The sequence below is a fragment of the Amblyomma maculatum genome, chromosome 1 (assembly GCF_055883805.1).
Source record: "Amblyomma maculatum isolate TAMU_Amacu chromosome 1, ASM5588380v1, whole genome shotgun sequence".
Lineage (NCBI taxonomy): Eukaryota > Metazoa > Arthropoda > Arachnida > Ixodida > Ixodidae > Amblyomma > Amblyomma maculatum.
Genome location: NC_139344.1, coordinates 406000821 through 406017371, shown reverse-complemented (window position 1 = coordinate 406017371; position 16551 = coordinate 406000821). Strand labels below are relative to the sequence as shown.

At 48.9% G+C, this 16551-nt stretch overlaps 12 non-coding genes across 12 annotated transcripts; all 12 read left to right on the top strand.

The window, feature by feature from the left end:
* Positions 1-64: 64 nt before the first annotated feature.
* Positions 65-146, top strand: TRNAS-GCU (transfer RNA serine (anticodon GCU)). The gene has a single exon. It is a non-coding gene; the product is annotated as a tRNA-Ser (tRNA).
* A 5073-nt stretch (positions 147-5219) lies between these two features.
* On the top strand, positions 5220-5301 carry TRNAS-GCU (transfer RNA serine (anticodon GCU)). The gene has a single exon. It is a non-coding gene; the product is annotated as a tRNA-Ser (tRNA).
* A 72-nt stretch (positions 5302-5373) lies between these two features.
* TRNAS-GCU (transfer RNA serine (anticodon GCU)) lies at positions 5374-5455 on the top strand. Its single transcript has one exon. It is a non-coding gene; the product is annotated as a tRNA-Ser (tRNA).
* Positions 5456-5527: 72 nt separating this feature from the next.
* TRNAS-GCU (transfer RNA serine (anticodon GCU)) lies at positions 5528-5609 on the top strand. Its single transcript has one exon. It is a non-coding gene; the product is annotated as a tRNA-Ser (tRNA).
* A 74-nt stretch (positions 5610-5683) lies between these two features.
* TRNAS-GCU (transfer RNA serine (anticodon GCU)) lies at positions 5684-5765 on the top strand. Its single transcript has one exon. It is a non-coding gene; the product is annotated as a tRNA-Ser (tRNA).
* A 74-nt stretch (positions 5766-5839) lies between these two features.
* TRNAS-GCU (transfer RNA serine (anticodon GCU)) lies at positions 5840-5921 on the top strand. Its single transcript has one exon. It is a non-coding gene; the product is annotated as a tRNA-Ser (tRNA).
* A 72-nt stretch (positions 5922-5993) lies between these two features.
* Positions 5994-6075, top strand: TRNAS-GCU (transfer RNA serine (anticodon GCU)). The gene has a single exon. It is a non-coding gene; the product is annotated as a tRNA-Ser (tRNA).
* A 5016-nt stretch (positions 6076-11091) lies between these two features.
* Positions 11092-11173, top strand: TRNAS-GCU (transfer RNA serine (anticodon GCU)). Its single transcript has one exon. It is a non-coding gene; the product is annotated as a tRNA-Ser (tRNA).
* A 74-nt stretch (positions 11174-11247) lies between these two features.
* Positions 11248-11329, top strand: TRNAR-UCU (transfer RNA arginine (anticodon UCU)). The gene has a single exon. It is a non-coding gene; the product is annotated as a tRNA-Arg (tRNA).
* A 74-nt stretch (positions 11330-11403) lies between these two features.
* Positions 11404-11485, top strand: TRNAS-GCU (transfer RNA serine (anticodon GCU)). The gene has a single exon. It is a non-coding gene; the product is annotated as a tRNA-Ser (tRNA).
* Positions 11486-11561: 76 nt separating this feature from the next.
* Positions 11562-11643, top strand: TRNAS-GCU (transfer RNA serine (anticodon GCU)). The gene has a single exon. It is a non-coding gene; the product is annotated as a tRNA-Ser (tRNA).
* A 74-nt stretch (positions 11644-11717) lies between these two features.
* On the top strand, positions 11718-11799 carry TRNAS-GCU (transfer RNA serine (anticodon GCU)). The gene has a single exon. It is a non-coding gene; the product is annotated as a tRNA-Ser (tRNA).
* Positions 11800-16551: the final 4752 nt, after the last annotated feature.

Sequence of the window (16551 nt, the reverse complement as noted above, 5' to 3'; positions counted from 1 at the left end):
TAGTTGACGTGTTTTATCATGTGTATTTTTGTTTTGTGTTTCACGGCAAAAAAAGAAAGAAAAAGACGAGGTGGCCGAGAGGTTAAGGCGATGGACTGCTAATCCATTGGGCTCTGCCCGCGTGGGTTCGAATCCCATCCTCGTCGGAGGTTGTTTTATCCTTTTTTTTGCAAAGCCCTTGTAGAAGTCTAGGGGCCGCCATTATCGGGGCACGGACTATCCGGACGAGGTGGCCGAGGATTCTGCTTCCGGCCACGCCAGTGAACGGACGCAGGATGCAGGGCTCCTCAGGAGCGGCTTCAGCGGCCATGTCAGGCCGCGGTAACAGGACTGCTGAAAAGGACAACACTTACCAGGTCGTTTTGCCTGCACTTCCAACAGGTCGGTTTGTTTTGAATACCGTTTTTTTGCACGCCGATATCAGGGCCCGCCCGTACCGGGTGGAAGATTTCCGGGATGCTTTAGCACAACACTCGCTAATCCCCGATGTTATCGCTATGGGGGCGTATCGGATGAGCCACGTCTGGGCCGTCACTCTCAAGGATACTGAAGCCGTCAACAAGATTGTCAGTGTAGGTGAGCTGTCTGTGAAAAACGGTCGCTGTTTGGTGATTGACCCGGCGAACCAGGACGTGCGACTCAAGCTTCACTGGCTACTTCACAACGTGCCAGATGAAGATGTTCGTGCTGCATTTGCGCCGTACGGAAAGGTGTCAGACGTTTCCCGGGAGCGCTGGCGTGTTAAAGGTATGCTGGAAAAGGGCTCTACAACTAGACTCGTAACGCTGAAGCTGAAAGCTGGCATGAAGCTCGACGACCTGCCGCATCAGTTGAATGTTAGCGGCGAGCTCGCGCTCGTCATCGTGCCAGGCAGACCCCCGTTGTGCCTACGCTGCCGGGGTACGGGTCACATCCGCAAAGAGTGCCGGGTTCCTCGCTGCGGAACCTGTCGACGGTTCGGGCATGAAGACAGCCAGTGTGCACGAACCTACGCTAGCATTGCCGGACCTGGGACCAGCGAAGACTCGTCCGAGTTAATTATGGACGAGGCGGATGCGGAGGAGGCTGCTGACATTAGAGGCCAGTAAACGAAACAGGACGCGCCTTCCATGACGGTTTTAACAAAGAATAAGGTGACGGTCTCAAATGAAATGAATGAAACTCGGCATGTCTTGAACGTACCATCCCAGGACCATGAAAGCGCATCAAAGGAAGTGTCAGAAGACGTAGCCAAATTTTCCGACGCTGAGGATCATCTCAGTACTGAGCCTTCCTTTACTGATGCCATGGAGGTTGGGCCGGAGACAGCAGCCTTAATTGCCGCGAAACGTCCGCATGAGGAAAGCGTGGAGGAGACTCAGCTGCCAGGCGGTGTTTGTGGTGAGCCGCCGCCGAAAACTTCTGGCATCCGAAGAGCCACGTTAAGACCGAAGCCGAACTTCTCGGCCGACACGCGGCAAGCGGGGAAACCGCCTCCGTAGTTTTTGTGGTGCCCTGAACGATTTGTGGGTCGGCTGCCTACCGACCAGCGTCAGGAACCTTCTGCAACCAAGTGGTGCGTGTGTGAGCAAAAATGAAACAATGTGCTTGGACTTCGTTTGAATGCATCCCGACATTCTGCTGGGAGGACATTACATGCATACATACGCCGCTGTTCGTCAGAAGCAGAAGCCATGCAACCATGAAGGTAGGCACCATGCGGGTACGGGCGTCTCTCTCTAATACATGACTCTCAAGCTTAAATCGCCGGTACATGTAGCTACTTTGAATGTCAGAGGACTGGGAGCGAGAAGGCGACAATGCCAACTCAGTCGCCTCCTTTTGGATAATGATATAGATATAGCAGCTGTGCAAGAGTCAAAGATTGAGAGCCAAGAAAGCACTGACCGTATGGTGGCTTCTTTTCAAACAAACTTTTATGTGTGTGTATGCCATTCTGTTGGTGTATCGGGTGGATGCCTTTTATTTATACGCAACACGCTGGGAGTAAGCGTAGAGTCCGTTTTTGCCTGTCCAAGCGGTCGGCTTTTGGTTACCGATTTTACCTACTCTAATGTATGCTGGCGTGTTGTGTGTGTGTATGCTCCCAATTCAGGATGTGAGCGTGAATTGTTTTTTGAGTCTATTGAGGTGTGGCTGAAGACTGACAAAATCTTGCTTGTACTTGGTGACTACAACTGTGTGTGCGCAGCTGTGGACCGAGCGGCGAAGTGTAAACCTCGAAGAGACAGAAGCTCCGAGCTGTTGAATGCACTTGTGCATGAGTATGGCCTTGAGGATGTTGGTAGTGTGTTCTCCACTGGAAACCAGCCAGAGTTCACGCACTTTCAGCGTGACAGCCATGCTAGATTGGACAGGGTGTATGCCTCGGTAGATCTTGTTTCCCTATGTACTGCATATGAGGTCAAACCTGTGTCTTTCAGCGATCATTGTCTCGTGAGTGCAGTGTTTGGTCGCAAAGGAAAGAAATCGCGCTTTAACTGGTACCTATGGAAAATGAATGCCAAACTTCTTGCCGATGAAGAGTTCCTTACGGAAGTTAAGACCGAGTTTGAAAATCGTCTTGCTATGCGACCAATAAGTTTTGCAGAGGCATGGGACAGCTTCAAAGAGTGGGTCAAATTGAAATCCATAGAAAAGAGCAGTAAGGTGCGGCATAAAGAGAAAGAAAAAGAAAAAGAACTGAATGAACAACTCCAGTCTTTTTTGAGCATGGAAAGTTCAGTGCCAGGGCATTTCGCCAGTAAAATACGAGAGATAAAAAGTGAGTTGGAAACAATCGACAGCGAAAGATACACAGCGGCTGTCATACGTGCAAGGGCTGAAAAACTTTGGGCTGGAGAAGTTCCGACAAAACGAGCGCTAGCAGACGAGAAAAGATACGCCTGCCAGAAAGAAATAAGGAGTATAAGGTATGCCGGCCATATCACAGAAGACGCTAAAGATATTCAGCGTGCGGTAGCAGAGCACTTCGAAGAACTGCTTAGCGCTAAGCCTCAGACTGTAGGCGGCTTTCAAACAGATTTTCTGAGACTGATGCCTGCACTGGATGACGAAAGTAAAGCGCGCCTAGAAACACCGATAACGTTGCAGGAGATAGTATCTGCAATAGATGACCTGACAACTGGGAAGGCCCCTGGGCCGGATGGCCTAAGCGCTGCCTTCTTTAAAACGTTTCAGCAGTATGCGGCTCAGTTTTTGCTCTGTGTAATCACTGAAGCTTATGAACGTAATACTGTCCCATTGTCTTTCTCTACATCGCACATTGTTCTAATACCCAAGACAGATGATCCGGAGAAACGTCTGTTGGTGGGGTCATATCGACCGATTAGCCTCACCAATGTTGACTACAAGGTGTACATGAAGGTTTTAGCAAAACGACTGCAAAGCGTAATAAAGAAATTGGTTGGGTCTCATCAAACGTGCGGCATCAAGGGTCGATCCATTGCCACGAATATACATGTCGCAAGAACCGTACTAGAATGTGTTGATGCACTCGGTGGTCAGATAGCCATGATGCAGTTAGATTTGGCGAAAGCCTTTGACCGTGTTTCTCACGAAATTCTGTTTTCCATTTTGGAGCATTCTAACCTTGGTGACGTCATAGTGGAGGGTGTTAAAATGGCGTATGCGAACTGCACGACCCGTATTATAGTGAATGGTGAACTGACTGACAGCATCGCAGTACGTTCATCGGTAAGGCAGGGCTGCCCACTCTCACCCCTGCTGTTTGCACTGTATTTAGAGCCACTTTGCTTGGCTATCATTGATAGCGATCGCATTTTAGGGTTCAAGCTGCAATCAGCACACGTGAAAATGCTAGCATATGCCGATGACATAGCAGTGTTTTGTGCAACTAGAAAGAGCATTTGTGAAGCCACGAGTGTCGTCCAAACATTTTGTGATCAAACGGGATGTAAGATCAATTGGGAGAAAAGCTCTGGGTTTTGGCACGGTGATTGGGACGTGACACCTGATTTCTTCTGTAAGCTGCGATGGTCTGCTCTCCCAACACGATATCTAGGCGTGCCTTTAGAATGTTATCAAGATCCCAACGTGCACTGGATGGAAGAAACATCCAGAGCGAAAGAAAAAGCGGATGCCTGGCAAGGAAGGGAACTCTCAATATTTTCGCGCGCTTCTATTTGCAATGTTTTTCTTATTTCGAGGCTGTGGTACCTCATGAATGTGTTGTGTGTCTCACGAACCTCAATTCAGAAAATGCACCGCGTTTTTGCTGTTTTTATTTGGGCATCCACATGGGAAAAAACCGCCCGGACGAATTTGTTTATTTCTGTTAAAAGGGGCGGGCTTGGCCTTGCACATCTGTTCTTGCGTCAGGTGGTTTCGCGATTTATATTCCTCCGTGATCAAAAAGATACCTTTTTAAGAACCGTGATGCAAGTGCGATTACAGAGGCTGCTCCCTGAATGGATTGTGTCATGTGAAAACATGCCTGGTACTGTGACTGAGTACCTGCGCGAGGTTGTTTTTTCGTGCAAGTTGCTTGAAGTGCGGTTTTCTTTTGATTACCTTTACTACGTTCCTAGAAAAAAACTGTATAAAGATCTCATTGACGTGATGCTGCCGGTGCCTTTTTACCGGGCATTACACTGTGGAGGCCCAGGGCAGGACGTTTTGAAAAGAGTTAAGAAGATGCCCGTGAGGCCATCAGCTAAAACGTTCCTTTTCAAACTTCACTCTAATACGCTCCCTGTTAAAACCTGGCTGAATGAAAAAGGTATCTTCGTCCCATGGACAACAAATTGCCTGTTGTGCAAAAAACCGGAAACAATTGAACACGTTTTCTTACAGTGTTGGGATGCTGTATTTCTATGGGACGTCCTCCAAAGGACAATTAAAAAGGAGCTTCCATTAACTCCTTACGGTATAAGATTTCTACCAGTGCAGAACGATGATGCACCTCATGATTTAATTATGCTTCTTGGCCTCCATAGTTTGTGGAAAACACGAATGCAGGTGCGTCATGCAGATATAGATACACGATCTTCGCGTGAAAACTTTATTGAAAGTGCTGTTTATATACGTGAAACTTTCATGAGGCAGCAGGATCCGCCACAATGGCATTGTCTCTTTGATGAGTTAGTGCACTTGAAAAGATTTTAGCCACTTACGCGTTAGCTCAAGTGTAGTTGACGTTTTTTATCATGTGTATTTTTGTTTTGTGTTTCACGGCAATAAAGAAAAAAAAAAAAAAAGACGAGGTGGCCGAGAGGTTAAGGCGATGGACTGCTAATCCATTGGGCTCTGCCCGCGTGGGTTCGAATCCCATCCTCGTCGGAGATTTTCGCTTTTTTGCAAAGCCCTTGTGGAAATATAGGGGCTGCCATCGGCGGCTGTACTACTCATCCGGACGAGGTGGCCGAGAGGTTAAGGCGATGGACTGCTAATCCATTGGGCTCTGCCCGCGTGGGTTCGAATCCCATCCTCGTCGGAGATTTTCGCTTTTTTGCAAAGCCCTTGTGGAAATATAGGGGCTGCCATCGGCGGCTGTACTACTCATCCGGACGAGGTGGCCGAGAGGTTAAGGCGATGGACTGCTAATCCATTGGGCTCTGCCCGCGTGGGTTCGAATCCCATCCTCGTCGGAGGTTTTCGCTTTTTTTTGCAAAGCCCCTGTGGAAATATAGGGGCTGCCATCGGCGGCTGTACTACTCATCCGGACGAGGTGGCGGAGAGGTTAAGGCGATGGACTGCTAATCCATTGGGCTCTGCCCGCGTGGGTTCGAATCCCATCCTCGTCGGAGGTTTTCGCTTTTTTTTGCAAAGCCCCTGTGGAAATATAGGGGCTGCCATCGGCGGCTGTACTACTCATCCGGACGAGGTGGCCGAGAGTTTAAGGCGATGGACTGCTAATCCATTGGGCTCTGCCCGCGTGGGTTCGAATCCCATCCTCGTCGGAGATTTTCGCTTTTTTGCAAAGCCCTTGTGGAAATATAGGGGCTGCCATCGGCGGCTGTACTACTCATCCGGACGAGGTGGCCGAGAGGTTAAGGCGATGGACTGCTAATCCATTGGGCTCTGCCCGCGTGGGTTCGAATCCCATCCTCGTCGGAGGTTTTCGCTTTTTTTTGCAAAGCCCCTGTGGAAATATAGGGGCTGCCATCGGCGGCTGTACTACTCATCCGGACGAGGTGGCCGAGAGGAGATTCCACTTCCGGCCACCGAGCGTGACGGACGTGATTATCATGGGCTCCCAAGGAGCGGATTCAGCGGCCCAGCTGGGCCGTGGTATCAGGAGCACGGAAAGGCCTACCAAGGATTATGAACTGGTTCTACCGCATCTGCCTACAGGTTCGAGTGTTTTACATACTGTTTTTTTGCATGGCGACATAAAAGCCAGGCCGTACCGGGTGGAGCACTTTCGAGACTCCCTCGCTCGTCTTTCACTGCTGCCGGAAGTGGTTGCCCTCGGGGCATACCAAATGAATCACGTGTGGGCGGTAACGTTTAAAGGTGAAGAGGCGAAAGCGAAGATTTTGGAAGCCCAAGCTATTGAAGTGAAGGAGCACCGCTGCGTGGTCATTGACCCCTGTAACCAAGGCATCAGGTTGAAGCTTTTCTGGCTGCTTCACGGCGTGCAAGACGATGACGTGCGAGCGGCGTTGGCAGCTTTTGGAAAAGTTACGGAAATTTCAAGAGACAAGTGGAGAGTGCAAGGTTGTGTCGACAAGGCTTCAACGACACGAACGGTCACGCTGAAGCTCAAAGTGGGCGTTACCATCGAGGACCTGCCGCATCAGCTTCGGGTCGCCGAGGACGTCGCACTCGTCCACGTCCCAGGCAGAGCCCCGCTTTGCCTCCGGTGCCGCGGGAAAGGACATATACGTCGTGAGTGTCGTGTGCCGCGCTGCGGGCTGTGTCGTCGCTACGGTCATGACGAGTCGCAGTGTGTGCGCACGTATGCCAACGTTGCAGGCCCCGTGCCGAGTGAAGTGGCAGGCGAGCACTTGATGGACGCAGTGGACGCCGAGGAAGCGAGCAGTGGAATCACTGAGGAGGCAGAACAGAACGGACAGTCCTCTGAGAAGACCCCTGCCCCTAAAGAACACTGTGAATCAGAGTTGATAGTTCCGTTGCCGAATGTCGCTGGGACCGAGACACCCACGAAAGAAAACGGCAATGCCAGTGCAGCAAGCCCAGCGTCGGCTACGCAACACAGTGAGGAACAGGGGGACACTGAAGCTGAGATGCCAGCTGCTTCTACCTTGCCTGTGAAGCGGGTGCACGAAGACAGTGTCAACGAGGAATCAACCCAAGGAGGAGCGGAAAGCGGACAGCCTCCACTGAAGGCAGCCCCCCTTCGCCGGGCGTCCTTCAAGCCAAGGCCAAACGTGCCCCCAGACCGGAGAACTGTGTCACCTGTGCCTCCGCCATAGCGGGGGTACCCTTTCCGGTCGAGACGTTACAAGCCCGGTCCATGATCGGGAGCAGCGCTTGGAACGACGGACGGACTCGCCAAAAAGGAAGAATGGTCATCCCGTGCAACAGATCAACCGCAATGCTGTCTTTCTGCAAAAGCGATGTGAGTGATATATGTTTCGCGATATATAATTTCTTGAGATGGCGACGAATTTAACCACTAGCTTGCGCGTAGCCACGCTAAATGTGAGAGGGCTGTCAACGCGTCGGAGACAACTGCAGCTTAACCGCATTCTGCTGGAAAATGAAATTGATGTGCTAGCAGTTCAAGAGAGCAAAATGGAAAGCGAACAACAAACAGAGAAAATGTCTGAAATATATCGTTCTAGATATAGTGTTTGCGTTTGTCATGCGGTTGGAAGATCGGGGGGATGTGTCATTTTCATTCGAAATTGCATAGAGTGTGTGCAGTCTGTGTTCTCGTGTGAGAGTGGGCGGCTATTGATATGTGATTTCACTTTTTCTGGATTGGACTGGTGAGTGATCTGCGTTTATGCGCCGACTAGAACGTTTGAGCGGGAAGAGTTTTTTCACTATATGAAATCCTTCCTAATACATGAGAGGCGTGTTCTCCTGCTTGGAGACTTCAACTGTGTCTGTAGACCGGAAGATAGAACAACAGACCGTGTCCTTCGTGACAAGAGTGCAGAGTTACTTACTGACATTGTTATTGAGGCAGAGCTTGAAGATGCTGGCTGTATAATGACGCATGAAGGCCAAGCAAAGTTCACGCACTTTCAAGGTAGCTGTCATGCAAGGTTGGACCGAATATATGTTCCCATTGATTGTGTGCCCTTGTGCTCGGAATATGAAACACTTCCCATGAGCTTTAGTGACCACTCCCTCGTAATGATTACTCTAGGCATGAAAAGTAAGGCAACAAAGTTCAATTGGGAGCTATGGAAATTTAATGAAAAACTGCTGCTGGATGAAGAGTTTACCACTAAAGTTAAAGAATATATTAGGCATATGTTACAAAATGACTCTAATTTTATACAAGCATGGGAGCAGTTTAAGTGCGAGATAAAGATAGCTGCTATTGACCGAGCATGCACTCTCCGACGTAAAGAAAGAGAACAAGAAAAAGAACTTCGTAGCACACTTGAATACATGCTTAGCATGGAGAGCGTTAAGCCTGGCTTGTTCGCCCAAGATATAAAAAAGATAAAAACCAAACTTGAGGTGATAGACGAAGAGAAGTATCGCGGTGCGGTGATAAGGGCACGCAGCGAAAAATTGTGGCTCGGAGAGACGCCCACGAAAAGGGCACTTAGTGACGAAAAAAGGTACGCAGTGTCAAAAGAGATAAAAGAAATCTGCTATCAGAACGTAGTTACCTCGGAAAAAAAAACGATTGAACGGGCGTTTGTAGAATTTTACAGCGAATTGTTTAGCCTGAAAACACCGGACATTGAACGCTTCAGAAAAGACTTTCTTTCGCTGATGCCAAGAGTAGAAGACGAAGTGGCGCAGACACTTGAAGCAAGTATTACTTCCGAGGAAATTGAGGCCGCTATCGGGGAATTAAATTCCAATAAGTCACCCGGACCAGATGGTCTTGGTGCTGCCATATACAAGGCCTTTCCAACTGAAGTGGCTGTTTTACTGGAAAGAGTTATTAGTGAATGCTACGAAAAGAACGTACCTCCTCCGTCTTTTCGAATGTCACACATTGTACTAATCCCGAAAACAGATGACCATGTTAAGCTTCAGTCTGTAGCGTCTTACCGTCCTATAAGTCTAACGAATGTTGACTATAAAATTTACATGAAAGTATTAGGACGACGACTCCAAAGTGTAATTACTTCTCTTGTAGGCCCACATCAGACATGCGGTATAAAAGGAAGGACCATTTTTACTAACATACACGCAGCAAGGAGTGTACTCGAATGTTGTGACGCGATGCATGACCACGTAGCCATGATGCAATTAGACCTCCACAAAGCATTTGATAAAGTGGTACATGAAATTTTGTTCTCTGTTTTAGAGTATGTCAATGCTGGTTCCGTGATTACAAAGGGCGTGAAAATGGCTTACGAGTGCTGTTCAGCGAGACTGGTCGTGAATAAGCAGTTAACTGATCGTATACCTGTTCAGTCGTCAGTAAGGCAGGGCTGTCCTCTGTCTCCCCTTTTGTTTGCGCTTTATCTGGAGCCTTTCTGTCTAAGATTGCTTACAAGGCCAAACATACGCGGTTATAGATTTTTTCAAAGTGAAATTCGGGTTTTGGCATACGCGGACGATATTGCGGTTTTTTGTACTGACCATGAGAGCGTGCAAGAAGTTGTAAAAGAAGCCACTGCCTTTTGCACTGCAAGTGGAAGTGAAATTAGTTGGCCAAAGTGTTTAGGATTTTGGCACGGAAACTGGCAATACGCGCCTGAACTGTTCTCCAGTATGCAATGGACAATAACGCCAGGCAATTACCTTGGTGTGCCACTAAAGCACTACCGTGAAAGCAAGGAATGTTGGGCCGGTGAAGTTGAGCAAGTGAAAACCCAAACAAACAAATGGGGAGGACATAACTTTTCTATGTTCGCAAGAGCTACCGTTTGCAATATGTTCCTAGTTGCAAAAATTTTTTACATGCTGCAAGTGTTATCTATGTCAAGAATCTCTGTTCAAAAACTGCATAGGGTATTTGCCACGTTTGTGTGGGCTTCAACATGGGAGCGTACCAGTCGATGCAATCTTTTTCATACGGTGCATAACGGTGGACTGGGCTTGTCACATTTATACTTAAAGCAGATTGTAACAAGGTTCTTTTTTTTGCGCGAACAAAGCGATGTTTTTCTTAGAACGGTAATCCAAGTGCGATTGCGTGATTCACTGCCGGAATATGTAGTTTCGACTATGTCTACAGGGACAATGGCTCTAAGTGCTTTTCTTCGCGAAGTTGTCGCGTCCTTCCAAATAGTGAAGGCGAGATTTTCAAATGAGTATATGTGTACTGTTACGCGAAAAAGGCTGTACAAAGATTTATTGGAAACCTTTTTACCTGTGCCTCTTTATTGCGCTGTATATGCTTTGGGTCCGGAGCGGGACGTGTTGAAGAGAGTGAAAAGAATGCCCATCAGATCGTCCGCTAAATCTTTCTTTTTTCAATTGCATACCGGCACTCTTCCGGTGAAGCCATGGCTGGAAAGCAAAGGCCTTTTCGTGCCTTGGTCTGCTGACTGTTTAATTTGCAAAAAGCTGGAAACCATAGAGCATATTTTCCTTGATTGTCACGATGCGGTTTTTTTGTGGGACGTGCTGCAGCGCACTATTAAAAAGGACTTACCAATAACGCCGTTTGGCATACGCTACCTTCCATGCGGCCAGCCAGGAGAAGTGCCCAGTGATTTATTGATGGTCTTGTGTATGCACAGCATATGGAGAACGCGGATGGATGTTCGCCATGAGCATGTTGTCGTACACCCAGCCCATCAATACTTTGTTGAAAGTGTAATGTACACGCGTGATGTTTTCGGAGGGCAATCTGAACCCCCGGAATGGCTGCCAGTCTTGGACAAGCTCATGTCACCTTATCCATTCTATCACAAGAAACCTGTAAGAAAGTGACTTGTGTTTTTAATTCCATGCGACTTTTCATCGTTCTTTGTAGTTGCCAAGTCGATAATAAAGAAAAAAAAAAAAAAAAAAAAAGACGAGGTGGCCGAGAGGTTAAGGCGATGGACTGCTAATCCATTGGGCTCTGCCCGCGTGGGTTCGAATCCCATCCTCGTCGGAGGTTTTCGCTTTTTTTTGCAAAGCCCCTGTGGAAATATAGGGGCTGCCATCGGCGGCTGTACTACTCATCCGGACGAGGTGGCCGAGAGGTTAAGGCGATGGACATCTAATCCATTGGGCTCTGCCCGCGTGGGTTCGAATCCCATCCTCATCGGAGGTTTTCGCTTTTTTTTGCAAAGCCCCTGTGGAAATATAGGGGCTGCCATCGGCGGCTGTACTACTCATCCGGACGAGGTGGCCGAGAGGTTAAGGCGATGGACTGCTAATCCATTGGGCTTTGCCCGCGTGGGTTCGAATCCCATCCTCGTCGGAGGTTTTCGCTTTTTTTTTTGCAAAGCCCCTGTGGAAATATAGGGGCTGCCATCGGCGGCTGTACTACTCATCCGGACGAGGTGGCCGAGAGGTTAAGGCGATGGACTGCTAATCCATTGGGCTCTGCCCGCGTGGGTTCGAATCCCATCCTCGTCGGAGGTTTTCGCTTTTTTTTGCAAAGCCCCTGTGGAAATATAGGGGCTGCCATCGGCGGCTGTACTACTCATCCGGACGAGGTGGCCGAGAGTTTAAGGCGATGGACTGCTAATCCATTGGGCTCTGCCCGCGTGGGTTCGAATCCCATCCTCGTCGGAGATTGTTTTATCATTTTTGCAAAGCCCTTCTGGACGTCTGGATGCTGCCATCAGCGGATGACATGCGTATCCAGGCGAGATTGCCTATGAGCTATTTTCAGGGACAGAAGTACTCAAGTGTTGTCTAGTTTGATAGGTGAATATTGTATTGAAGACGGAGGGTGCAAGGGGTGCACTGTAAACCAACTGTCAAGGCACTGGTCATACCCGCCTTGACCGCCTTTATCTGCCACTCGAATTATTACCAAAATGTCATAAATATGAAGTTATTCCTACTGTCCTATACTGATCACTGTGTAGTTCAATGCGCTATAGAAAGAGGAAACGAAGCAGTGGATTTTCATGGGACTTACGGATATTATTTTGTTACGGTTAAATAAGAAAGGGGGTGTTTATTTACAGTGCTATGCAGCGGCACAAGGTGAAGCATACTAGCTCCCAGACACCAACACCTCTTCCTCTTCTTCTGCCACACCAGTAGAATCCTTCCGCGTCGTCAGTAGCGTGACATTTACCACCTACTCAGCCTAAGCCCTCTGGGCGTGTTTCTGAGTCGTGCGAGGCTGACACGGCTTTCAGCGGGGAACGTGACATAGTTCGGTTTTGGCAGACCGACGACCAGATGCTGTCAGGCGGGCTATTGCATAAGTTAAATCGCTGATGCGTTTGACTACCTCATATGGGCCGTCATAGTGGGCCAAGAGTTTTTGACGTAGACCACGGCACAGAATTGGACGCCACACCCAGACTAAATCGCGTATAGAGTACGTGACCCGCCGGTGACTGACATCGTATCGTACTTTAGAACGTTCTTGTGAAGCACCAGACCGTAAGCGGGCGATTCTCCGAGCTTCTTCGGTGAGACAGAGGGTCTCAGCCAGGCAGGGGTCTTCACAGCTTGAGAAGGACAGGATAGTATCCAGTGGGTAGCGTCGTGATCTGGCATACAGCAGGAAAAATGGACTGTACCCAGTCGTGTCATGCGTGGCGGTATTAAACGCATACGTGATGAAGGGTAGTATGGTGTCTCAGTTCTTATGCCCTGCGTCCACATACATGGCCAGCATGTTGATAAGCGTTCTGTTGACGCGCTCAGTCAAGCCATTTGTCTGGGGATGGTATGGCGTCGAGTGTCTGGAAGTTACGTACGGCGCATAAACGCATGCGCTCTTCAACAACATCAGCACTGAATTGTCGGCCCCGATCAGTGATGACAATTCGTGACGGCCCGTGTCGTAAGATGACTGAGTGCAGCCAGAAAAGCGACACCTGATGCGCCGTAGCAGATGGAAGAGCGGCGGATTCACAGTAACGTGTGAGATAGTCCACGCAGATTACAATCCAGCGATTTCCATCCACGGACTTCGGAAATGGACCTACGAGGTCAATGCCTACTTAATCAAACGGAGCTGTCGGGGTCTTCAAAGGGTGCAGCAAGCCAGATGGAGTTGCAGTTGGACGTTTGTGGCGTTGACATTGCTTGCAACTGGCAACGTATTGTTCAATCATCGAGCGCATTCTGGGCCAGTAAAATCTCTCTTGAGCACGATGGAGTGTTCGAACCGATCCCAAATGCCCTGAAGTTGGATCATCATGCATGACACGCAATACGCCCGTGCAAACAGTCTTGGGAACTGCAAGTAGGTATCGCTGGCCGACAGGCGAATAACTCTTTTTCCATAGGAGGCCATCACGCACACAAAAACGGCTTGTAGCTGAGCTGACTTGGACGGCGGCAAAGAGAGGCTGCAGATTACTATCACTTTGCTGTTCCGTTTTGAAAACATTCGTGTCGGGGAACGCTGGCTCGAGGGTCGATATATAATTGTCGAAATCGTCGCTGTCAGGTCCGGTCGTGGGCATTGGCATCCTATAAAGACAATCTGCGTCTGCATGACGCCTCCCGCTTTTGTACAACACGGCAAAGTCATATTCCTGTAACCGGAGGGCCCAGCGTGCGAGGCGACCACATGGGTCTCTCGAATGTTCCGCAGCCAACAGAGTGAATGATGGTCAGTTACGATAGTAAACGACCGTCCGTACAAATATGAACGGAAACGCTGCACAGCGAAAACTGCAGCCAGGCATTCCTGTTCGGTGACTGTAGTTTCGCTCTGGCTTGCTTAAGGTACGACTTGCATACGCGATAACATGCTCTCGTTCATCGTGCCGTTGGAGAAGGACTGCCCCGAGACCGATTCCACTAACGTCCGTGTGAACTTCTGTCACTGCAGCAGGATCGAAGTGAGGTAGGATGGGTTTCGATATTAAAAGAAACTTCAGTTGACGGAATGACGCGTCGCAGTCTGGTGTCCAGTCAAAAGTGGAGTTTTTGTTGAGAAGGCACGTCAATGGGCAAGCAACGTCAGCAAAGTGATGTATAAAGCGTCTAAAATACGAAAACAACCTTAAAAAACTGCGCAACTCCTTCACTGTCTGAGGCGGGATCCGGCATTACACCATCACCATTGACAAGGTGTCCTAGCACTAGCGCTTGACGCTCTCCAAAGAGGCACTTTTTCGAGTTTAGAATTCGGGCGGCGTTGTGCAGACAATTAAAGACGCGTACTAGACGGTCATTGTGTTCTTGGAATGACTTCCCAAATATGACGACATCGTCCAGATAGCAAAGACAAATGTCCCATTTTAAGCCGCGCAAAACTTTGCCCATAAAGCGTTCAAATGTGGCAGGCGCATTGCACAGCCCGAATGGCATAACATTAAACTCAAAAAGGCCATCTGGCGTTCAGTTCAGTTCAGTCTTTCAGTCGTGTCCGACTCTTTCTCGCCCTATGGACCCACGCTTTCCGGTCTCTCACTATCTTCCTAACATCACATAACTTCATCTGCAGCGCCTCGAGGATGCATCTAACCATCGCGTTCGCTGCCTACCCCTTCTCCGGTGACCCTCAACCTTTCCCAACATCAAATCTTTCTCCAGCGACTCCTCTCTTCTCATCAGATAACCAAAGTAGCTGAGCTTTAACTTTAGAATTTGACCCTCCAATGAGCAGTCAGGGTTTATGGTCGGCAGTATCGACTGATTTGATCTTCTGGCCGTCCAAGGAACTCTCAAGAGTCTCCGCCAGCACCACAATTCAAACGCGTCAATTCTTCGGCGGTCGCCTTCTTCACAGTCCAACTCTCGCATCAATACATCACAACTGGAAAGACTATAGCACGAGTTATACGGATCTTGGTTGGCAGTGTAATGTCTCTGCTCTTTACTAGGCGGTAAAGGCTAGTCATGGCTCTCTTTCCCAGAAGCAGGCGTCTCCTAATTTCATGGCTGCAGTCTCCTTCCGCGGTAATATTGGAGCCCAAGAAGAGAAAATCTGTCACAGCTTCCTTTATGCTCCAGGATTTGATAGGACAAGACGCCATGATCTTTGTCTTTTTAATGTTCAGTTTAAGCCCAAACTTCTCACTCTGTTCCTGTACGCGCATCAGAAGTCTCTTGAGTTCCACTCCCCTTTCTGCCATTAAAGTGGTATCATCCGCATATCTAAGGTTGTTGATACGTTTCCCAGCAATCTTCACTCCAGCTGAAGACTCGTCCAGACCGGTCTTCCTCGTGATGCACTCAGCATATAGGTTAAATAGGCGGGGCGACAGTATTCAGCCTTGTCTCACTCCTTTCTCAATCGGAAACCAATCAGTAAGACCATGCCCAGTTCTGACTGTGGCCTCTTACCCTTCATACAGGTTCCTGAGGAGACAGATGAAGTGAATTGGAACTCCCATCTCTTGGAGAGCTTGCCACAATCTGTTGTGATCTACGCAGTCAAACGCTTTCGCATAATCAATAAAGCAGAAGTAGATGGGTTTCTGGAACTCTCTTGCTTTTTCCATGATCCAGCGAAGGTTGGAAATCTGGTCTCCAGTTCCTCTGCCCTTGCGAAACCCAGCTAGCACGTCCGGAAGCTCCCGATCCACATACTGCTGCAGCCTAGCTTGGAGGATTTTCAAGATCACCTTGCTAGCATGCGAAATAGGCGCGATCGTGCGGTAGTTGAAACAATCTTTGGCACTGCCTTTCTTTGGAATGGGGATGTAAACTGACCTCCTCCGATCCTGTGGCCACTGCAGGGTTGTCCAAATTCGCTGACATACTGTACACAGAACGTTAACAGCGTCGTCATGGTTGAGGTTTTGAAGCAACTCAGCTGGAATACCATCAATTCCGCTAGATTCGTTCTTAGCAAGGCTGGCTAAGGCCCATTCAGCTTCACTCTTCAGGATGCCCGGCTCGAGATCAGTAATCACAACCGTCTTATGTTGGGTTTGCACATCCGGGTCCTTCTTGTACAGTTCTTCTGTGTATTCCTGCCACCTCTTCTTTATCTCTGAGACTTCAGTGAGGTCCCTGCCTCGTTTGTCCATTTTCACGCCCAGCTTAGCATCTGGCGTTACGAAGGCTGTTTTTTTTATCCGTAGGGTCCATTGGAATTTGCCAGTAGTCAGATCTAAGATCAAGACAAGAAAAATAGGACGCACCAGAGAGGCAGTCGAGGGCATCGTCTATGCGACGAAGAGGATAGACGTCCTTTTTCGTAACAGAATTTAGACGCCGGTAATCGACGCAGAATCGCCATGAACCGTCTTTCTTGCGCACGAGAATAACAGGGGCAGCCCAGGGCCTGGATGACTCCTGTATCACCTTCTTGCGTAGCATGTCCTCCACTTGCCCATGAATGACTTTGCGCTCAGATGGGGACACGCGATATGGCTTTTGACGAATGGAACGAGC